Raw genomic sequence first — 24,175 nt, forward strand, 5'->3', positions numbered from 1 at the left:
AAGGTGGGGACATTTTTTACATTTTAAATAAAGTACGGATATGAAACAAGTTTAGGAGGGCTGAGCTCACGGTGCTATCCAGCTTGAGCATGTTCTAGGAGTAATGTTAGAAAGTATTAGTATTATTTTACTAAACTGTTAAAAATCGCAAAATGTCAAAAGACCAATTGGTCTTTTTCTGCCATCAGCCTTTATTTCTTTGTTGAAGCAGGGCGTCCTAAGGTTGGGACTGTGATGTACTGATAAAAGGGAGAAATTTCCAAGCACTTTAGCAGTGTTAGGCTAGATAGGGTGGTATGGGTTACAGTAGCTCCGAAACCATATATCATTGTTGAAATCTACTACTATAAGAAACTTTTATTACTTAACAGAATGATTTGTGAAAGAATATATCCTCAGTTTACTGGATTATAAATATTCCCAATTATACATTTTAGTGCCGTACAGGGAATCTGTGGCGAAATGCGCACTGAGCTGCACATGTGGTGTAGAAGAGACCTAGCATATCTTTACTGCAATAAAGAACTGCCTGCACAGTTTTTTTTTTTTTCCTTCTTTTTTTTATATCAAAGTGGTACTTTTATTATTTAAAAAAAAAAAAGAGGGTTCTACTTACCTGCTCTGTGCACAGCACTCCCAGATCCCTCCTCTGAGGATTTGAGCCTGTGGCTCCTGCTGCTTCTGAGTCTCCTGTGAGACCAGGAAAAGGGAGCAGGTCTGCTGCAGACGGGACGGTGCTGGAGGAGACCGATGACTGTTTGGGATGGAGGCGCTCAGCAAGTAGTGGTAGATTTTTTACCTTAATCCATTAAATGCATTAAGGTAAAACATATTTCTATTTTAGAACCACTCTTAATTGCTGGTCATGGGACCACTTTGGCTGTCATAGTTTGTGAGCCCCTCCCACCAGCTCTTGATCATTATTAGTGATTGGGACTTGCCAGTGATCTTTGCATATGTGTGACATGTGGGTGTCTAGGCTCACCCGTCCTCCTGCAGGAACATATGCGTTAGGTCTGTCTATTGATGATGCCCTAGAAGGTGGGGCGAAACGCGTCAATGTCTTTCCGGTAACGCCACAACCATGGACGTCACTTCCTGGTATTCGTGGAACGCACGCTAGTCGGCATTCCTGGAAGAGCTGTACTCTGGTTCTGCAAGCCCGTTCTCTACAAGCGCTTCTCTTTCAGGAATTCTGTATGTTTTTCCTGTATTGACAATTAAAAATTAGTAATACGGACTTCACTATGTGGGCTATTTATTCTTTTTGAGCTGCTCAAGACACGGGACAAAGTGACCTTAGGAGCAGAGTATTATCACGGGGATCTCGTTTGTATACCTGTTTAAGCTCAGTTGACCCTCAGACTGAAATAGCTGAGGGTCCATAATTTCTGGTGAGTGAGGAGACAGTAGGGGAGTGAAGCACCCGCACTGGCTGTTCTGTTTGAAGCACCCCAGCACCTTGTGAAGCACTTTTATATCATTTAATTTATTGCACTCTGTATGGACTTTTACGGCACAGATTGCACTTTTTGGAGTTTTTGCACAATTTATGGACTAATTTTTCATCTATCTATTTATTTATATATATATATATATATATATATATATATATATATATATATATATATATATATATATATATATATATACAGTGGGTACGGAAAGTATTCAGACCCCCTTAAATTTTTCACTCTTTGTTATATTGCAGCCATTTGCTAAAATCATTTAAGTTCATTCTTCTTCCTCATGAATGTACACATAGCACCCCATACTGACAGAAAAACACAGAATTGTTGACATTGTTGCAGATTTATTAAAAAAGAAAAACTGAAATATCACATGGTCCTAAGTATTCAGACCCTTTGCTCAGAATTTAGTAGAAGCCCCCTTTTGATCTAATACAGCCAGGAGTCTTTTTGGGAAAGATGCAACAAGTCTTTCACACCTGGATTTGGGGATCCTCTGCCATTCCTCCTTGCAGATCCTCTCCAGTTCTGTCAGGTTGGATGGTAAACGTTGGTGGACAGCCATTTTTAGGTCTCTCCAGAGATGCTCAATTGGGTTTAAGTCAGGGCTCTGGCTGGGCCATTCAAGAACAGTCACGGAGTTGTTGTGAAGCCACTCCTTCGTTATTTTAGCTGTGTGCTTAGGGTCATTGTCTTGTTGGAAGGTAAACCTTCGGCCCAGTCTGAGGTCCAGAGCACTCTGGAGAAGGTTTTTGTCCAGGATATCCCTGTACTTGGCCGCATTCATCTTTCCCTCGATTGCAACCAGCCGTCCTGTCCCTGCAGCTGAAAAACACCCCCACAGCATGATGCTGCCACCACCATGCTTCACTGTTGGGACTGTATTGGACAGGTGATGAGCAGTGCCTGGTTTTCTCCACACATACCGCTTAGAATTAAGGCCAAAAAGTTCTATTTTGGTCTCATCAGACCAGGGAATCTTATTTCTCACCATCTTGGAGTCCTTCAGGTGTTTTTTTAGCAAACACCATGCGGGCTTTCATGTGTCTTACACTGAGGAGGGGCTTCCGTCGGGCCACTCTGCCATAAAGCCCCGACTGGTGGAGGGCTGCAGTGATGGTTGACTTTCTACAACTTTCTCCCATCTCCTGACTGCATCTCTGGAGCTCAGCCACAGTGATCTTTGGGTTCTTCTTTACCTCTCTCACCAAGGCTCTTCTCCCCCGATAGGTCAGTTTGGCCGGACGGCCAGCTCTAGGAAGGGTTCTGGTCGTCCCAAACGTCTTCCATTTGAGGATTATGGAGGCCACTGTGCTCTTAGGAACCTTAAGTGCAGCAGAAATCTTTTTGTAACCTTGGCCAGATCTGTGCCTTGCCACAATTCTGTCTCTGAGCTCTTCAGGCAGTTCCTTTGACCTCATGATTCTCATTTGCTCTGACATGCATTGTGATCTGGAAGGTCTTATATAGACAGGTGTGTGGCTTTCCTAATCAAGTCCAATCAGTATAATCAAACACAGATGGACTCAAATGAAGGTGTAGAACCATCTCAAGGATGATCAGAAGAAATGGAAAGCACCTGAGTTAAATATATGAGTGTCACAGCAAAGGGTCTGAATACTTAGGACCATGTGATATTTCAGTTTTTCTTTTTTAATAAATCTGCAACAATGTCAACAATTCTGTGTTTTCCCGTCAATATGGGGAGCTATGTGTACATTCATGAGGAAGAAGAATGAACTTAAATGATTTTAGCAAATGGCTGCAATATAACAAAGAGCGAAAAATTTAAGGGGGTCTGAATACTTTCCGTACCCACTGTATATATAGTACACAATAATTTATACTTATTTTTGCACATCATTGTATATACTTTATCATCATGAATTCTCTTTTTGTAAGCACTGTTTTTATTGCTAGCCATTTTGTCTGAGTTTTTACTTGGTGAACAGCAGCTGCAATCCATATATATTGATTAATTTAATTATTTATCCAACACTTTAAAAATATTTTTGCACTTTCATTCAGCGCAGGTTTTTACATATGCGTTAGGCATTCAGCATGAGGTTAGTCACTCTTTTACATGACCGTAAAAATTTTACAGATGTTATTACACATGTATTTTCTAGGAGAAAAGCTCCTACGTAATCGGTAAAATACATGCGTAAAGACGCATTAATATGCATATGCGTACATCATTTTATTTTTATTCAAAAATTTTTCCCTCTTGCTTAGACTTGACATGCATGCATAGAACACTCACCTTGGGAGATTGACATTAAAGAGGAAGTTCAGTCTTTTTTTTGTTTAAATAAAAGTCGGTGGCTACAAATACTGTTTTGTACTTAACAATGGAGATCAAACTGGGGAGAACTTTATTCACTTTGGTTTTCCTTTCAGGGTATCCTATGTTGCTTGTAACTTGCATGCAACCCCCAAATCTTCACTCTTCATGATCTTAATAACAATGGAGAACAAACTGGAGAGCTTTATTTACTTTGGTTTTCTCAGTTTTCTTCCAGGTTATCCTTCTTTGCGTATAACTCGTGTGAAACTCCCAAATCTTCACTCTTCATGAGCAACCTCTTGTGTGCTCTGATAAGTCTTCCCTGCTCTGTTGTTGACAACAAGGCAGGGAAGACTTATCAGAGCACACAGGAAGTTGAATAAAGCTCTCCCCTGTTTGGTCTCCATTGTTATTGAGATCACGAAGGGTGAAGATTTGGGGGAGAAACCCTTGTTGGCAAGCACAGAGGTAAGACGTTTCTTGTAGTTCGTGCCCAGGTTTGCACACATCTATGGCAGGATTTTGGATCACCCTTCTTTACAGATCTTCTCTAAATCCTTAATCTCTCCCTTTTTCACCTGTCTTATTTCTGGGTCTGCGGACTTCGGCTCTGTGACTGGCCAGGGCTTGGAAGGAACTGCACGGCTGGCTGTTCCGTCAGAGCGCATGCACCGGTGACGTCACTGGCTGCATGTAATGTAAATGTCTCCTAAACGTCACTTATTTAGGAGATATTTACACTACCCATTGGGAAAGCCTTATTATAGGACAAAATGGGACAAAAATATTGTCGCAAAGGGATATGGTTTAGCCCCACTGGTACCATTCATATTGTTTACAAACCATTCAGTTCATGAAATAATCATGATGGCAGCTCAGTGTGTAAGCAAGAAGAAACGTATGGGTAGCTGGGAAGGAAACACAAGTGCTATACTAAGTGCAGCACATGAAGTTTAATACAATTTCTGTGAAAATGTACTCACAATATCAAGCCATAAAGCGGGCATTAGAACAGCGCTACAAGATGTCCCTGTCAGCAGAGCGATGCCAGGATGGCCTCAGTGGCTGAGCCTTGGGGGGATGCAGCTGGTGGATACTGGCACTCCCTGGAACCGCGGGGCGCTCACACAGATGGTCCTAACGTCACTTCCCAGTGCAGTGGGATCTCCTAGGCGACGCGTTAAAGGTGTGTGCGCTCCTTCTTCAGGCATATTAGCGCCATATTGAGTGAGGGCTTATATAAAGCTGGAGTGGCCGCCGCTGGGTCCTAAGATCCTGAGATTTGGAGGCTGCTTCCAGTAATATAGGCTTGTAGTGTGACCTATATATCACCAAGGATGAGTTATTAAAAACAGGTTGAATAAAGTGCAATATCTAAAAAAAAAAAAAAAAAAAATCTAAATCAAAATAAAGATGAAACTGCACCGTACAACTAAGTATGCAGCTGCATCAATATGTTAACATAACACAATACAGTCTAAAAGGTGTGTGTGTATGTATGTATGTGTGTGTATATATATATATATATATATATATATATATATATATATATATAATGTGTGTATGTATGTATGTGTGTGTATGTATATATATATATATATATATATGTGTATATGTATGTATGTGTGTATATATATATATATATATATATATATATATATATATATATACACACACACACACACACACACACACACACACACACACACACACACACACACACACAGTATCTCACACTAGTGAGTACACCCCTCTCATATTTTGGTAACACTCTCGAACAACATCCACCAGCTCCTTGATGTCATCGTGAGGGTTATGGCAGTGCTGGAAATTAATGGTGGCCACCCAAAATATTGACACTTTGGGCCCAATTTGGACATTTTCACTTAGGGGGTGTACTCACTTTTTTTGCCAGCGGTTTACACATTAATGGCTGTGTGTTGAGTTATTTTGAGGGGATAGCAAATTTACACTGTTATACAAGCTGTACACTCACTACTTTACATTGTTGCAAAGTGTAATTTCTAATTTCAGTGTTGTCACATGAAAAGCTAAAAATGTGAGGGGTGTACTCACTTTTGTGAGATACTGTATTTGTTTGTTTTATATATATATATATATATATATCTCTTTTAGACTGTATTGTGTTTGTTACATGATGCTGCTCCATACTTAGTTGTACGGTGTAGTATCATCTTTTTCTTTTTTTTGTAGATATTGCACTTTATTCAACCTGTTTTTAATAATGTATATTATTTAATGTCAACATTCCTATATTGTAAAGGATAAAGTAGAAAAATGGTGCGCTACTCAAATTGTGAACATGATCAATTGTCTCCAGTGTTGAATAATAAGTGAATAGATAGGGGGTGAATAATACAGTGATAATAAATACAACATAAATTCGTAGCAACTTTAAAAAAAATAGAAAAAATCATCCACTAGGATGCCCCGAACCTAGCAGGAATCAAACTTCTTTTCACATCTGTTGGACAGCGCATTGAGGGAATCGTCTGCAAATGGAGAAACACTGAGTGTCTGTAATGGTAGAGTAACAGCCATACAGCCTGAAAGAATTCAACAAAGTTCATTTTTACCCTTGGGAAGAGAAAAAGAATGAGCTAAAGCAAACTGATGCACTTTAAAGGAGTCCATAGAAGGATAAAGGAGCTCTAGGAGGATCATCTGATTTATTGGCTGCACACTTTCTGTGTGCGGGAGGTGAGCGGCCATTGCACACTTTGGTGTTTGCTGAGTTTTTGGTGAAAGGATTTGGCACGTTTTCACCATTTGTATATATTAATGTTTGCACTGTTATTCACCGTCATCGTTTTGAAGGATATGCACCTATTGCACATTGTTGAACTATAGACTGCACCTTACCCATTTCTATTCATTATTTTTTTAACCAACTTTTTAGTGGATGATTTTTTTTTTCAATTTTTTTAAAGCTGCTATATGAATCTATGTTGTATTTATTATCACTGTATTCACTCTATTCACTAATTATCACTGGAGACAATTGATCATGTTCACAATTTGAGTAGCACACCATTTTTTCTACGTTGCATTGGTTAAGTTTTAGCAGTGCTTGTTTTAGTGGGAGCTGCAACTCGCATATTTTATAGTCCCCTTTTTTTTCCTTTTTGAGCATCGCACCTGTTTTCTATCTTTATTCCTATATTGTACCCATCACCAAGTATCTATTCTTGGTGATATATAGGTAACACTACAAGCCTATATTACTGGACACAGCCACCGAATCTCAGGATCGTAGGACCCAGCGGCTGCCACTCCAGCTTTATATAAGCTCTCACTCAGTATGGTGCTGATATGCCTGAAGGAGCGCATGCTCCCGAAATGAATCGCCTAGGAGATCCCCCTTCACCGGGAAGTGACGTCAGGGCCAGCTGTGTGAGCGCCCCGCGGTTCCGGGGAGTGCCGGCATCCACCAGCTGCATCCCCCGAGGCTCAGCCACTGAGGCCATCATGACATCACTCTGCTGACAGGGACATCTTGCAGCGCTGTTCCAATGCCCGCTTTATTGCTTGGCATTATGAGTACATTTTCAAAGAGATTTTCTTAAACTTCATGTGCTGCACTTAGTATGGTGCTGTGTTTCCTTCCAAGCCTTATTATAGGCTTGCCATAGGAAAAAGTAATGTGTGGAACTTCCACTTTAAGGTTTCTTAGCTGTCGCCTTTGCAACTTGAAGTTTCGGATCCTTCCATAAATGTTTTATAGGATTAAGGTCTGAAGACTGGCTAGGCCACTCCATGGCCCTAATGTGCTTCTTCTTGAGCCACTCCTTTGTTGCCTTGGCGGTATGTTTTGGGTCATTGTCATGCTGAAAGACCCATCCATGGCCCATCTTCAGTGTTCTGGCTGAGGGAAGATGGTTCTCATGCAAGATTTTACAATACATGGCCCCGTCCATTGGCCCCTCAATGCATCAGTTAGGCTGTACATTTAGCAGAGAAACAGCCTCAAAGCATAATGTTTTCACCCCCGTGCTTGACTGTAGTGAGTATAATAAAATCTTTTTGCATTAACCAATTAAGGACCAGGCCTATTTCTGACACTTGTTCTTTACAAGGTAAAATCAGTATTTTTTGCAAAAAAATTACTTAGAACCCCCCTAACATTATATAGACCCTAGATAATAAAATGGAGACTGTTGCAATACTTTGTCACATCATATTTGCGCAGCGGTCTTACCAATGCAATTTTTTAAATTAAAAAATAGGAATTAAAAAATAGGAAAAGAGTAATGTGAAAGATAATGTTACGCCGAGTAAATAGATATTCAACATGTCATGCTTCAAAATTGCGCACGCTCGTGGAATGGCGACAAACATCTGTACTTAAAAATCTCCATAGGTGACGCTTTAAAAATTTCTACAGGTTACCAGTTTAGAGTTAGAGGAGGTCTAGGGCTAGAATTATTGCTCTCGCTCGAACGACTGCGGCGATACCTTATGTGTGGTTTGAACACCGTTTACATATGTGGGCGCGACTTGCGTATGCGTTTGCTTCTGTGTGCAAGTTCAGAGAGACGGGCGCTTTAATTTTTTTTTTTTTTTTAAAAGAAACATTTTTCTTTTTCTTTATTTTTTTATTTTTACATTGTCCCTTTCAAAAAAAAAATGTTTTTGATCACTTTTATTCCTGTTACAAGGAATGTAAACCTCTCTTGTAATTGAAATAAGCAGGGCAGGTCCTCTTTAATGTGAGATCTGGGGTCAAAAAGACCTCAGATCTCGCATCTACCCTTTAAAAGCAAAAAAAAAAAATTTTTTTTCTGCATAAAAAAGAAATGGGCCCTTTTTAAGAGGTTGTAAATAAAAACCTGAAAGACAAAGGTATAATGAGCATCGCATACTAGCTCATGAAATACTTGCATTAGAAGGAAGCCCCCGCAGTGCCGCCTGCTCACCGGTGACACGGCCAACATGTTCGGCCATCCTGCTTCCTGGTTCGCGTCCTCCAGCCATCTGATTAGCCCGGTGGCGCAATGACATCACTCCCGCGCATTCGCGGGAGTCGCAGTTCACGGCACAGGCCTCTGAAGGAAGGCACGGTGGCCGTTCCTTCAGAGCGCATACGCCGTTGACGTCCTTGGGTGCATGAAATGTAAATATCTTCTAAACGGTTCAAGTTTTAGATATTTACAGTACCTATAGGAAAGCCTTATTATAGGCTTACCTATAGCTAAAAGTTATAAGAGTGGGTTTACAACCACTTTAAGGCTGTTGGGAGGAAGTGACGTATAATGTCGCTCCGGTCCTCTAAGGCCATAGCGTCAAATGGGGACCATCTTGCCCTCGCTCGACTTCCTGCCTGGGATATGGATGGACCGGATCGTTTTCCCCGCTACCGACGGCTCCAGTAAGCAGGGAAAATGACCGGGAAGCCCATAAGTGATCCCGCGACGAATCCCCCACTGAGACCACTTTTATGTGAAAGGACCGCCCGCCCTGTAAGAAAATACTGGGGTTATGGCAGCTATCTGCTGCCATAACACCGATAATTAACGTCAAAGTACCGATGTCAAACTGCGGCAGGCGGTCCAGAAGTGGTTTGAATATGACAATTTTACATAATCTCAAATGATTCATGTTGGGAAATGTTTCAGATGTATAACTGCCTGGGATTTTTTTCTTTTGCAACTTTTTTACTTGAATTCGATTTTTTTTTTTTTTTTTTTCCACAGAGAAATGTAATCGCCTATTAGAGAAATTCGAAGTATTCAGTAGAACGCATCAGTTTATAACACATCGCTTTAAACTGCTTGAGGATTCAATAGATACTTTTGTAGATTTAGTGCTTGATGAGGTCATTGGGAAACCATTAACAGACTGTAGGGTACTAAGAATGCAGTGCCTACAGGGCAAGCAAATGGGAGAGGGTGACTGATCTTTATTGCTGGCTGTTTCTTTTAAGGTTTTATTTATTTGATACCTTTTTAATAACATATGAGTGTTGGAAAATGCTGAATTTCTGCCTGCAATCATGCTTACTTGTCTTCATGAAGACATTTTCCATTGTCCCTTCAGCAGACAACACTTTAGTGTGTGCAGCTAGACCTGTATATATAGTATATACTTTGTATTCATTATGGAATTTCTGTCTGTACTATTTAAAACATTTTTTGTTTTTGTAAAATCAATAAAAATATGGAAAAAATTTTTTTTTCTTTTGCTACATAGCAAATTTTAAATTTTGATGTGAAGAAAATTTTAGCTTTTAGCTACTACACAGTCCATACAAAAAAAAAAAAAAAGACGTAGCACAGGCTCCCTCTCTGCACTTTTCCTAGCCTAAGGAGTGAGGAAGGTCTCGGGTGACAAACAAGCATCAGTTGCTTGTATCGCTAGCTTCAGCACCTAATTAAATATAATTAAAGAGTACAAGTCCCCATGCACACAGGGCGTTTTTACAGCTGCTTTTACCAGAATCAGACGTGTTTTATTTCTTCTTTTTTTTTTTTTTTTTTGCAGCTTAAAAAGCCTCTCCATGTTTATTCTATGGTCTTATACACACAGACTTTTAGGAGCTGTAAGTGGCATAGGCATTTTCAAGCTTCAACAAAAGCCCAGGGCCAGCGCGTTATAAGGACTAGCAGTACAGCTGTCTGATGCTGATAAAGGCTAGTAAATGTGGCTTAACGCTGAATACAGAGTTAAGCCGCGTCAAGCAGTTTTTTTTTTTTTTTACGTCAATGGTTCCCTATGAGAGCCCATTGATTCAAATGGAAGTTCCATCCAAGTCGGATCACGATGAGTAGACTTGTGGTGTGACTTGTGCTCTGAGGATCTTGAAGGGGAACCCCATGCCCAAATTAAAAAGCGGCCTGGGGTTCCCCCCAAGACCCATACCAGGCCCTTTAAATCTGGTATAAATCTTGAAAAGGAACCCCACGTCAAAATGGAAAAAAAAAAACCCTTCCGTCTGGTATGGTTTTTGAGGGGAACCCACAGGTTGTCGGGAAGAGGCCCTTGTCCTCATCAACCTCATGTTGAGGGCATGTGGCCTGGTTTGGTTTAGGAGGAGGGGGGTGGGTGCTCTCCCCCCCTCCTGACCTGGTGGGCTGCATGTTCTGATAAGGGTCTGGTATGGGTTTTGAGGGGAACTCGCACGCTAAAAAAAAAAAAAAAAAGTTTGAGCCCCCCCCCCCCCCTAAAATCCATACCAGACCCTTATCCGGGCATGCAGCCTGGCAGGTCAGGAGGGGGAAATAAGTGAGTGCCCCCCCCCCTCCCTGACCATACCAGGCCACAAGCCCTCAACATGATGTTGATGGGGACTAGGACCTCTTCCCGACATTCCTGGGCGGTGATTGTGGGGGTCTGCGGGCAGGGGGCTTATCGGAATCTGGGCCCCCCCCTCCCAAAGTAAATGAGTATGGAGTGCATTGTACCCCTACCCATTTACCCCGAAAAAGGCAGTGTGGTGTAAATAAAGACGAGACAGTTTTGAGAAGTCCTTTAAAAAAAATCTTCTCCCTTTCATTGTTCTTCCTCCGGTCTTCTCCGCAGCTGACCCGATCCTCCTTGGGCGCTGTCTCCTGTTGTTGTGCCAGCTCCGCTCTCTGACGATTCTTGTATAGTCATGGGGCGTGGCCATCCAGTGACATCACCATGAGACACCCCTTGTGACCCCGGGGAGAGACCCCCCCCCCCCACGCTGTGTTTTGTGTGGTGTTTTTTTATTTTTATTTTAGTGTGTGGTTCCACTTCAAGATCCTAAGAAGTCAGATCATCATGATTCGACTTGGATGCTACTTTTATTCAAATCAATGGGCTAAAAGTCGGATCAGTTGAGACGGCTCTTATAGGAAACCATTAATTTTGAATGCAGGCAGAGATACCCTGTTAAAATCTAACGTGGCTAAACGCGCATTAACGCCAATTTAAAAAAGCTACTAAAAGCACATTCTTAAAGCCGCCTTTTCCGGGCGTTGGTAGTGGCTGATCGAACTCCTTGTGAGCATGGAGACTAACTAGAGGGATTAGAACACCTGTTGCATTTATTGAGTTATGTTCTTTTTTTTTTTCCAAACAAAAGTTATTCTTTATTAAGGCTACGTTCACATGTCGACGTAGCGATCACGGGCAGAATCACTGCGATTCTGCCCGCGATCTGGAAATCATTGCAAATCGCGAGACGCCTGTGCGTTGGCGTTGATTTGCAATGGCACCCCAAACGCTGTGCGATGTTGCCGCGATTTCCGCCTGCCGAATCGCAGGTAACATCGCGCAAACAAAATCGCCGGTCACATGGCGCCCAAAAAAGGTACAAGAGCTTCTTTACCAAGTGGTTAACAAAAATAAACCACTACATCCCCTGCACTACTACCCTTCCAAGTACACTATAAAAACCTAAAGCAAAGCACTAATGTGCCTATACCACAGCTGCTGCTGAACACACATGTATTCCCTCACCCTAATTGATGAAATGTACAAATAGTGCAATGCAACTAACATACACGACACAGCATTTTGTGGATTGAGTGAAGTCAGCCCTTCCTAGCTGTCTTTTGCTTAAGTACTCAATTCTTTTCCTATCTACCAATCAGTTTCTATCGTTGCAACTTAAGATGCTCATTATTTTTTAGTCCAAGATAAGAACTTGGAGGGCTAAATTATGATTAACAGTTTTTTCTCTTTCGTTCATTGACGAACACAGCTCCAGAATCTTCTTAACCATTGGGTTATGCTGCCCCCTACAGGAGTAGGACACTACGCATGAAAAAACTTGCTGCCTATGGGGCAGTCCAACGGGATTTATCCCCACTTCCTGCCATAGGCATTCATCTTTTTTCTGCCTAGTCAGGAGTAAGGATCTAGTTCCTTACTGGAATCTCTGGTCCTAGCTTTTTTTCTTTTTTAAACTGATTTTTTTCTGCTTTTGTTATTTTCTGTTCCTGTGAGAACTACAATCAACTGCTGGACTGGGCGATGGACTGAATATTGTAGATCCTTATGATTTCCCCAGTCTGGCCAGCGAGTGCATGCAGACCTCAGTTCTGCGCTAGGTCAGCCACGACAGAGCCACACTGGACGCAGGCTGGCCTGCGAGTTAAACGTGTCACGAGAATGCATACGACCTGGTCCAGGCCTGAGTTGTAGCGTGCCTCCTGGTCCACAGCACCCCCATTCCGATAAATAGCTGGTCTGTCTGGAGCGGTGCCCACCCGGTTCCATGGTATGGTAATTGTGTCTTTCGGCCCCCCATTACCCCCATTCCTGGGTGCGGTTATGAGGTGGATGTTGCCACATGCTCTTCAGGGGGGCTGGTTGGAGTTGCTGCTGCTGACTGGGTTTTCCTGGTGTGTAATGGGAGGGGGGGGGGTGGGTTCCCTGCAATCCTGGGGGTTGGTGACTAGGGCAGTGATGTCCTTGGGGCTCCCTGCGGCGGTTGATGGGAGCAGATGTTTTGCTATCCGTGGGTACGCGCCTCATGGTCAGATCCGGGCAAAAAATTTAGGCTGCGGCCTACTTGTCAGCTGTCCAGGCTGCTGACAGGAACTTATGTGAGGCGGCCCCTGTGAGGATAGCTGAAGCCACTGCTTCCCCTCGTTGCCCTGGGTGGTCGGCTCAGCTGAGGCTTGCGTCCTGGCGCCCTCAAAAATTTGGACGGCGCCTTGCGACCTACTTAGCCGCAGCCTACTAGGCCCTTTGACAGGACTTTGGTCCGTCACATGTTTACTGTGGCCGAATTCAGACCTTAGGCCTGAGTTACCGTAGCTTTGGTGTCCCAGACGCTGTCAAAGTGGGCAAAGATTTTGCTCCAGGATCTGGAGTTGGTCCAGGGGTTTCAGTTAATTTGTGATGTCTCTCTGGATGTGGCTCCCTTAGTCTCTAGGCTGTCAGTGACAGCAGTCATCCTTCGGCGCAGGAATTGGCTGAAATGCAGGTCTTCGGACCAGACTTCCAAGAAGGCCTTATCTGATCTTCCCTTTGTGGGGGATCACCTGTTCGGATCCTCCCTGGATGATATCCTTAAACAGGATCTCAAGACAAGGAATTCAAGTCTGTAAGGACCTCCTCCGGAGCTTACCTTCCAGACCCATGGACCTCCCTTGACTGGAGTCAGGTGGGTCCACGAGCTTATTCGGTCCGGCTACAAGATCGAGTTTTGGGCTTATCCTCCACAGAGGTTCTTTCCTTCCAACTTGCGTTTGACCCCAGACCGCCTGCGAGGTTTCTTTGGGCCGGTGCAAGACTTGCTACTACAAGGGGTAAAAGTTCCAGAATCTGAAAGTTTTCAAGGGTTTTCTTCAAACCTGTTTACAGTTCCCTTCAAGAAAGACCAGGTATATCCAATCTTGGATGTCTAAGCTCTTGACCGCTTTGTGCGGGGACAGAAGTTCCGAATGGAGTCTATTCGTACAGTAGTGGCATCCCAACATCAAGGAGATCTTCTGGCCTCTTTTGATATCAAGGACACTTACCTTCATATTGCGATATGTCGGTCATCCGCCCTTCCTCCACTTGCCGTTGGAGAGGACCATTATTAATTTGTGGCATTATCCTTTGGTCTCGCCTCAGCTCCTCGGGTCTTCATAAAGTGTTGACTCCGGTGTTGGCATTGTTGCACCAGCAGGGGATTGCGGTACTGGAGTACCTGGATCAACATCTTCTGTGAGCAGAGTCTCCGACTGCTCTGACGGACAACCTGGAGATTACTGTGTGTACTCTGCAGGAGTTTGGTTGGAAATTTAATTTCCAGGAATCTGCTCTGGTTCCGTCCACGAAGTTGGACTATCTGGGTTTGCCTCGGGACTCAGCCAGGGTGTTTCTCCCATGGGACAAGTTCCCAAAGCTGCAGGATGCAATTCAGCTCCTGTTGTCCAGCAGTCGGTCATCTCTCAGGACTTGCATGCAGATGCTGGGCCTGATTGTGTCTACCTTTTGAGGCGGTTCTGTTTGCACAGTTCTTTACAAGACCTCTGCAAAGGGAGATTCTTGCCAGCTAGGACCAGAAATTGGCCTGGAGTACCATCAAGGGCCAGGTGTCAGCTTTAGTGGTCTTCTTTCAAGCACCCTTGGCCACACACTCCTTGTGCGTACCTTTCTTTAGGGTGTCCCACATTTGGTTCCTCCCATGCGGGCTCCGTTGCCACCTTGGGGTCTTAATTTGGTGCTTTCAGCTCTACAGAAGCCTCCCTTTGAAAATATTCAGGAGATTCCCCTGCTTACTCTGTCCCAGAAGATGATCTTTTTTTGTGGCTATTGCCTCTGCGTGCAGGGTGTCAGAACTGGCGGCGTTATCTTGACGTTCACCTTACCTGGTGATTCACAGGGATAAGGTGGTTCTTCGCCCCTGTATGTCGTTCCTTCCTCAGGTTGTCTCTGATTTTCATTTGAATGAAGACATTGTGATGCTATCCCTGTGTCCCAAGCTTAAACATCCGAAGGAAATTGCCTTGCATGCCTTGGATGTGGTCCAGGCAATTGGGGTGTACCCGGCAGCTACGGAGTCTTTCAGGAGGAAGTCAAACTCTCTCTTTGTTCTTACGAATGGACTTCGGTAAGGATTGTCCGCTTCCTCTGTGACCATTTCCAGATGGATCAGGGGTTAGGTTCCTCCTTTCCCTGTCAAGGTGCACTCTACTAGGGCGATTAGTGCTGGACACCTTCATTCCAGGACAATACAGTGTCCCAAAATGAAACGGACACTGGGAGCAATCTGGAATGCAGGGGACAGGGGCGGGCTGAGCAGCCGTAGCGCTGGCTCTGGCTCCGCTTGCACCTGACTCCTACTGGCCACTGGTTGCTAGAGTCGCCTGGCGTCTCCCTCCCTGCCCAGCATTTAAAGTGGATGAGGATTTACCTTCCTCCTCCTCTGTGCCTAGTACTCCTGGGGCCCAAAGCAGCTGCCCTTGAGTTAAGTCCTGTCGCCGCCCCCTTGTCATGGGGGTGACAGTTCTCCTGGGAGTGGAGGGCAGCAGCATCTTGAAAAAGCATTTGGATGGCCCCGGTGAGCAGCACGAGGCTGGGTAGAGTAGGAGAAGTTCTCACTGCCACCCTGACCTGAACAACAGTGGGCGCAGCATCCCTGGCACCTCAAGTCAGAGCCTGCACTCCTTCTCCAAACTCTGCTCCCAGCTCTCACTGTCATCAACAAGAAGAAAGACAGGCTGACTGAGGGTCCAGAGGATGAGGCCGGACGGGAGGTAGGTGCATCACACACCTACCCACACACCTACCCACAGACAAGGGCTGGGACAAGGGGGCACAGGAGAAACTGCAGGCAGGGCTTGTGGGTCCCTATCACCCAACCCCCCCCTCTCTCTCTCTCTCTCCCCCACCCCCTCTCTCTCGCTCTCTCTCCCACCCCCTTCTCTCGCGCTATCTCTCTCTTGCTCGGCCATCCCCTCTCTCTCTTGCTCGGCCATCCCCTCTCTCTCTTGCTCGGCCATCCCCTCTCTCTCTTGCTCGGCCATCCCCTCTCTCTTGCTCGGCCATCCCCTCACCCTCCTCTCTCTCGCCCCCCTCTCTCTCTCCTCTCTCTCTCTCCTCTCTCTCTCTCTCCCCTCTCTCTCTCCCCCTCTCTCTCTCTCTCTCTCTCTCTCTCTCTCTCTCTCTCTCCCCCCTCTCTCTCTCTCTCTCTCTCTCTCTCTCTCTCTCTCCCCTCTCTCTCTCTCTCTCCCCCCTCTCTCTCTCTCCCCTCTCTCTCTCTCTCCCCCCTCTCTCCCCCCTCTCTCTCCCCCACCCCCCTCACTCTCGATTTCTCTCCCACCCTCTCTCTCTCTCTCTCTCTCTCTCTCTCTCTCCCCCGCCCCCCCCTCCTCTCTCTCTCCCCCGCCCCCCCTCCTCTCTCTCTCTCTCTCTCTCTCTCTCTCTCTCTCTCTCTCTCTCTCTCTCTCTCCCCCGCCCCCCTCCTCTCTCTCTCTTTCTCCCCCACCCCCCTCCTCTCTCTCTCTCTCTCTCTCTCTCTCTCTCTCTCTCTCTCTCTCCCCCCCCCCCACTCTCTCTCTCTCTACTCCACCCTCCCCCTTTCCTTCTCTCTCTGAGATAGGAATCAGGTGGGTTAGTATAGTGGTCAGGTAGGTCAGTGTAGGAATCGGTTAGGTCAGTGTAAGGGTCAGTGTAGTGGACAGGTAGGTCAGTGTATGTCCAGTTTTTACTCCAGATTCCTCAGGTCATTTTTATTCCTTTGTAGTATAAAGTACAGGGTTTATTTACAACTTTAGTGCCTTAGATATTAAGAGCATTTGTTTCATGTATGTTAGCACAACGTTGAAAGAACAATGACACTGTTTCAATCTAAGTGGCCACCTGCAGCTTCAATGTTGGGCTAACATACATGAAACAAATGCTTAAATAGGTAAGGTGCAGGGACCCCCAAGCAACGTCACATGGCACATCCCCCTTGTGACGTCACCGACCAATGCATGCTGGGGGGGGGGGGGTGACTTTGAAAAGGTTCCTGCAGTGCTCTACTATGATGTGACTTTGAGCCAGAGAGTGTAAAGTTGGATCAAAGTAGCAAAATCGCTCTCTAAATCGCACAACTTAAGAGTTGCACTAGTGGAAACGTAGCCACTAGGCTGGAGTGCGACTTTGGCGTGCGACTGAATGCAGATTTGATCCAACTTTACACTCTCTGGATCAGTCGCATCAAAACTTGAATCAAAGTAGTGCAGGTACTTTTTCAAGGTCGCTAATTTTCAAGGCTGCATAAATGGGAAGAGGTGCCATTGAAATCAATGCTGTGGCTTGTCATGCGGCTTTGTGTGTCCAAAGTCCCTGCCCTCCCACCCAACTCCAGCTGTACTTACCTGCTGAGCTATCAACATCCCCTTAGCCAGGCCAGCAGTCTGGGGGTTTGAAATCCCCTTTCTTCTCTCTTCCCTGTGCAGTGCTTCCGCGATGTACCCAATCAATTTACTGTGATTTTTTTTTTTTTTTTTTTTTAATTGATGAACTAACACTTTAAACTTCCCTAAAAGTTGGAGACGTGCTTTAATATATTTACTTGATTGAATAAATTTTTTTTTTCCTAAGAATTCAATCATATGCCAACTATCATTATCTGTACAGCCCTGATATTGGGCTCGGCTATTATGTAATGATATGAATTTTCCAAAGAATAGGTGGGTGTAAAAACATTACATGGTAATGATTTCTAGGTGACTACTAAGTGATAGGAAGGGGTTAAGTAGTTTAGTCCTCCTCCCACACTGTAAATGGGCGTTCACTGAGCTGTTATCTCAATAACTTGAGAAAGTGTTCATTTAGATTTGCAAGGTCGTGGTTGGATAGTTTTAGCCATTGTATATGATAATCCATAAAGTGAAGAAAACCGCGAGTGGTGTTGCGTTCTCCGTGAATGGGATTGTTGCTTAAGGAAGTGGTAAGCAGTGGGTTCGAATGGCACAAACTGTAGATAGCAAAGATCTTTTGTGTTCCTGATTTTAGATTTTCATAGGCATCTTCCTTGAGTACATTGAGATTTTCAGACAAGCCTCCCTCCGTTACATTGTAAGTTTCTTTTTTATCTTTCTTTACATTGTTTTCCATGTCTCTACTAGTAATGCAATGCTGATCTGGTCTGCTCCATCAAACTTTTTTACTTTACATCAAATGTCAGGACACAATTTCTTCATGCAGATATTCTCCCTGCCTCTAATTCCACCTCTAAAATGAGTTTGTATTCTGTTGGTTACTTTATTCTAATCTTACCGGTCAGTTTCTCATAAATCACAAGAAGCGTCCATGTTGACCTGTTCTGATTTATTATGAAGATCCAACTTTTCCACTGTTTTTATTTTTTTACTCTAAACTCCACCTTTTGTTCTTAGTATTTTAGATATATTTTCACTTTTTAATTTTTTATTTTTTACTTTTGGTTTCTTTAAAGCGGAGTTCCGGGCACAAAATCGGTATTTTTTTTTTGTGCCCCTCCGCTAGCTACACATAACCTGAAAAGGAATTGGATAGTTATTTTTTTTTTTTTTTGTACACTCACCTTGTAATCGAAGATCGTAAATACTCACCTCAGGGTACTTCCTCCTCCAGCGCCGCGGCTCACCCCGTCACTTCCTGCCTCGCGATGATTCCTGGGAGCCGAACGTCATCGCTCCCAGGAATCAATGCGACGGCACCGGCCCCGCACGTCACTTCCGGGCGACGCCGCATTCCCCTGCTAAACAGCTTCTGGGCATGCCCAGAAGCTGTTTAGGAATGCGGCGCCGCACCGGAAGTGACGAGAGGGGCCGGTGCGGCGCATTCTGGGAGAAGAAGATGCGGAAGAAGACACCGAAGAGGACCGCGCCGGCTTCAGCTGCCCACAAGAGAGATGGAAACGCTGTGGAAGAAATTTTCAAAGTAAGTATTTCTTCTTGCAGGTAAGTGCGAACCGGGACAGATCAGAGGCTAGCCATTGTGGAATGTGCTAGCCCTGACTGTCCCGGGGGTATGTTCAGCAAAAAATGAGATCTGTGCCCGGAACTCCGCTTTAAGCACTCTTTTTGTTTGAGCTTTACTTTAGTTAGTTTCAGGTGTGTGTGTCTGTAACGCAGTTACTTTTTTCATACTAAGGCCCCTTTCACACGAGCATTCCGATCAGGTCCACCTGTCAGTTTTTCAGGGGGACCTGATCGAAAGTTCTAGGGAGACTTGTGCCCGTTTTTACCCACCCAAAAAAAAAAAAAAAAGGCTGCGCTCTTTTCTGTTTTTTGCAGATCAGAGGTAGCCTGATGAATATGGACATCGGAATTTCTTTACACCCGACTGCCCATAGAGCTGACTGGGGTCCGCCCCTGTCTGGCAAGCAGAAACTAAAGTGGGGTACACACTATAGGAAAATTGAGCGAACAATTGTCCGATTTTCCTCGTTGTTTCACAGCAAATCGGAACTGATGAACGAACATTCTTAAGAAAATTTGTACGAAAATTCTCGTACGACAAAGGCTTTTTTTGTTGTCTATTGTTTCTGATCACGCGCAGTCTTTCTTTTCTGATTTTTCTTGTACAAAAATCGTACTAAAAAGGTACACATTTAATGGAAATTGTTTGTTTTCTCCCGTACGAGAAAAGTGTTAGAGTTTGTCCCTTCGAGAATTTTCGTACGACAATTCTGAATCGTCTGTAGAAAGTTCTGTACACACTATACGAAAATTGTACGAAAATTCTTTGGACGAAAATGTTCGCCCGATTTTCTTGTGTACGAGCCTTAAGCGGACATGGATGCAATCTGTGATTGTGTCCCATTCGTTGTTGATTCTTCACAAAAATATTACAGTTTTATGTTTGAAGCCTGAAATGTGGCAAAAGGTCAAAGTTCAAGGGAGCCGAATACTTTCGCAAAGCACTGTAAATAGAAAGGATAGAAGAAAAGTACAAGGTTTTGGAAAATTCCTCATCCTTTAGTGCAATGAAAAGAACAAAATATTCTTTAGTAAGGGAAATGCAGGCTTTTGACTTCCCCCCCCCCCCCCCCCCCCAGCCCCCGAATGCCCCTGTGTTATTTCTGTGTTCATGCACACATAGGAGTTTACAGGTTTATTAGAAGATTTAATTTAAATTATGTTAATAAAAAATATTACCACTTGACCCACATAAATGCATTTGCAAAACAAGCTTTTCTGCACCTTTTTTATAATCTGCTTTTCTCCAGCCATTACAAAAGGTGTTCAGAGAGCAAACACCCTGTGTGCATGAGGCCTGAGGTGTATTTACCTTGAAAACACAAAAGATGTGATAGGATGAAGAAAAGTAGAGTGAGGGAGGAGATGGGAAGGAAGATTGATACCAGGAAAAAAGGCAGGAAAAGTAGTATGAAGGAATTTTGGAAGAAGTGACTGCAGGGACCGGGTTTTCCCTACACCCCATAGAGAAGATTTTTAAAATATTTTATCCAGCCATCTGCCGGAATTGACAAAAGTGAAAATTCTATTAAAACAAGCAAAGACATTACTTTGCAAAATGTCATTTACTATTAGGGACAAACAAAGGTAAACCATATCAAAGCATTTTGGTCAGGGGTGCCAACAGAGGTCTACAGTTGTACCATTTACATTACGTTGTATTATGCAAAAAGGCACAATGCATTGTAATACGCTGGGGCCCCCGGTCTGCATGGGCCATTTTGCTCGCAAGTTAAACTATGGGTGTTATTTACTAAAACTGGAGTGTGCAAAATCTAGTGCAGCTCTGCATAGAAACCAATCAGCTTCCAGGTTTTATTGTCAAAGCTTAACCACTTGCCGTCTGCTCACTAGAGCTCTACTGCGGCAAAGTGGTTCGTTATCGTCTGGCGACGTAGACCTACGTCGCCAGACACTGCCCTTTCTCGGCGGCGCACGCGCTCCGCCGGAGGCTCGCTCCCGCTGTATTCAGTCACAGCGGGGGTCGGGCCAGGGGAGGAGCAGCGGCGATCGCCGCTGCTCTTCCACGATCTTCGGGGATCTAGTGTGGAGATCCGCCTGCTTGTGTAAACACAAGCGGCGGATCTCCTAAGTGACAGGCAGTGACAGATTGCAGGGTTCAGCATAGCTGAACATGCGATCTGTCTCTGTATCACTCAGTCACCTCCCCCCACACACGTTAGTAAGCACCAGGCATACATTAACCCCTCCTTCTCCAATAAAATTAACCCCTTCCCTGCCAGTGTCATTTTTACAGTAACAGTGCATATTTATAGCACTGATTACTGCAGTAATGTCACTGGTACCCCCAAATGTGTCAAAAATGTCAGTCAAGGGTCTGATCTGTCCGCCGCAATGTCGCAGTCCCGCAAAAAAAATCGCGGATCGCCGCCATTACTCGTTAAAAAAAAAAAAACCACCAAAAATGACAGAAATCTTTCCCTTAGTTAGTAAACGCAATAACTTTTGCGCAAATCAATCAAAATACGCTTATTGTGATTTATTTTTTTAACAAACATAGGTAGCAGAAAACAAATTGGCCAAAAATTTAAAAAATATTTGATTTTTACATTTTTTTTGGGGGGGGAATTTCATATAAAAAAATGTGAAAAATATTGTTGTTTTTTCAAAATTTACACTATTTTTTTGTTTATAGCGCAAAAAGTAAAAATCGCACAGGTGATCAAATACCACCAAAAGAAAGCTCTGTTTGTGGGAAAAAACGGGCGTAAATTTCGTTTGGGTATGGCGTCGCACGACCGCGCAATTGTCAGTTAAAGTCGCACAGTGCCGAATCGCAAAAAGTGGCCCGGACGTAAGACAGCAAAATCCTCCAGTGGAAAAGTGGTTAACTGAACAAGCTGAAATTAGAAGCTGATTGGCACAGCTGCACCAGATTGTGAGTGTACTAATTTTAGTAAATCTCCCCCATTGTCTTTACTACTGTACATGTCTTGATCAAATACAGAACAATACATGAGATCTCGCTAAACACATTACCCTTCAATTTCTAATATAGAGCAAATGTGTGTAATGCAAACTTAACAATCTCTAAACATACTAAAGAGCCGCAGGAAATATTTGCCAACAAATTACTTCTTCATAAGGAAGCCTTCAAAGCTTTTCACACTTGTACAGGCTCCACTACTTTACTGAAATTGTTTACTCTAATAGCTCACCAAGCGGTAACCAGTAGATGAAATGAATAGTAAATGCCCTGTAAAACAAATAAATGGCGGTATGAAAAGTAATATGTTGTTGTGAATGGAAATCCTAGTATCCAACATAAGCCTTTAAAACCATTACTAGATTTAATAAGATTTATCTAGTGGCAGAATAATCTGTTTTATAAAATATTCATTCCTACAATGCTTTCTGAATGACAGAATTTGGAACAACAAACTGTATGAAAAAAAAGGATTTATGCCAACTTTTAACATTTAAGACTAAGTGAATAATTTATTTTGTTATTTACTGCCTCCTAAAAATACTGAATCGTGTCTTTAAATACACTTAAAGAGCAACTAAACTGAGCTGTACTTGCCTCTCTTCCAGTCACTTTGCGTTTACAATGCCCACGCCAGCGCCCACATCTTTAGCTGATCTGGGTTTAGCATTTTGGCCTCTTGATTGTCTCCTCTGCAGTAAAACAATTTCCTTTTTGTTTGCAATATCTTTCCTTAGCCAAAATTCCACTTTGAAGCAGCACTAAAGCTTCATGTTTTTCTATAATAATTAAATCTGACTAGGGCAGCTTAGCAGAGGACGCTAAATGTTTTCTTCTGAAAAGGGCTAGAAATACAGTTCAATTAGTTTCATACTGCAACCGCCAGTCTGCTGTGTGCCACGTCCTTAAACCTTTAGACCATGCCCCATTTCTTATAATGCCAAGCACCATTGCACAGGCATCCCAACTAGTCATCACTGGCTCCCTTTTCATGTCGACCCAAGCAGTCTGCTAACATAGGCTTGTGGTTTCTTTAGCTGAAGTGGGCAGACAAAGCAGGACAAGGTAGCTCTATAGCAATCTGAAAGGTAAGAAAGCCACCCATGAAGGGAAAAACCTAGGACAGCGATATTCAGACCTGGTAAACCAGATACCTAGATTACAAAAATTAAAAAAATTGTGGTTGATGATAAAAACCAATCAAACACACGCCCAGCGCTAGTAGTCCCTACGAAATACTAGATGATAACACAAAGTATTGAGAAGTTGGAGTCTGGGAGGCCGGACTTAATGGGGGATAAATTGAACGTCAGGGGAGCGTGCTGACGTTCTCTGTTGAAGTTGTTTTACGACGAAACGCGTCAGAACGCCAGCATGCCGCTATCGTGGAGACGCCAGGAGTCGGATATCCATGCCGAGAAGCCGTGGCTTCCATAGCAGAGGTGGGAGATCTGCGGGGAGCTGACTGATCGGCCGGATTGGGCTACACTGTCCCACATAGAAGACTTATCAATAAACTGCAGTCATTGAGCATGGACTCCCATATTGTGGAGTGGATTAGGCAGTGGCTGAGTGACAGACAACAGAGGGTTGTAGTCAATGGAGAACATTCAGAACAAGCTCAGGTTACCAGTGGGGTACCTCAGGGATCTGTACTGGGACCAATTTTGTTTAATATCTTCATAAGTGATATTACAAAAGGCCTCTATGGTAAGGTTTGTCTTTTTGCTGATGACACAAAGATATGTAACAGGGTTGATGTTCCTGGAGGGAAACGCCAAATGGAAAAGGATTTAGGAAAACTAGAAGAATGGTCAGAACTCTGGCAACTGAAATTTAATGTGGATAAGTGCAAGATAATGCACCTGGGGCGTAAAAACCCAAGGGCAGAATATAGAATATTTGACACAGTCCTGACCTCAGTATCTGAGGAAAGGGATTTAGGAGTAATTATTTCAGAAGACTTAAAGGTGGGAAGACAATGTAATAGAGCAGCACGAAATGCCAGCCGAATGCTTGGATGTATAGGGAGAGGTATAAGCAGTAGAAAGAGAGAAGTGCTTATGCCGCTGTACAGAACACTGGTGAGACC

General features: G+C 43.8%; 1 protein-coding gene across 4 annotated transcripts in view; it reads left to right on the forward strand.

Annotated features, from left to right (window-relative positions):
• FUT8 (fucosyltransferase 8) overlaps positions 1 to 24,175 on the forward strand; it is a 326,750-nt gene that overhangs the window by 93,593 nt on the left and 208,982 nt on the right. Inside the window, exon 1 of one of the 4 annotated variants that reach the window (XM_082242940.1) lies at positions 18,061 to 18,121. The exons of the other annotated variants lie outside the window; for them this stretch is intronic. The gene's annotated coding sequence lies outside the window, so the exon portion shown is untranslated. Of the gene's footprint in view, positions 1 to 18,060; positions 18,122 to 24,175 lie in introns of those variants that run through there. 4 annotated transcript variants of the gene reach the window in all.

Source organism: Pelophylax lessonae (assembly GCF_965119305.1).
Source record: "Pelophylax lessonae genome assembly, chromosome: 13".
Lineage (NCBI taxonomy): Eukaryota > Metazoa > Chordata > Amphibia > Anura > Ranidae > Pelophylax > Pelophylax lessonae.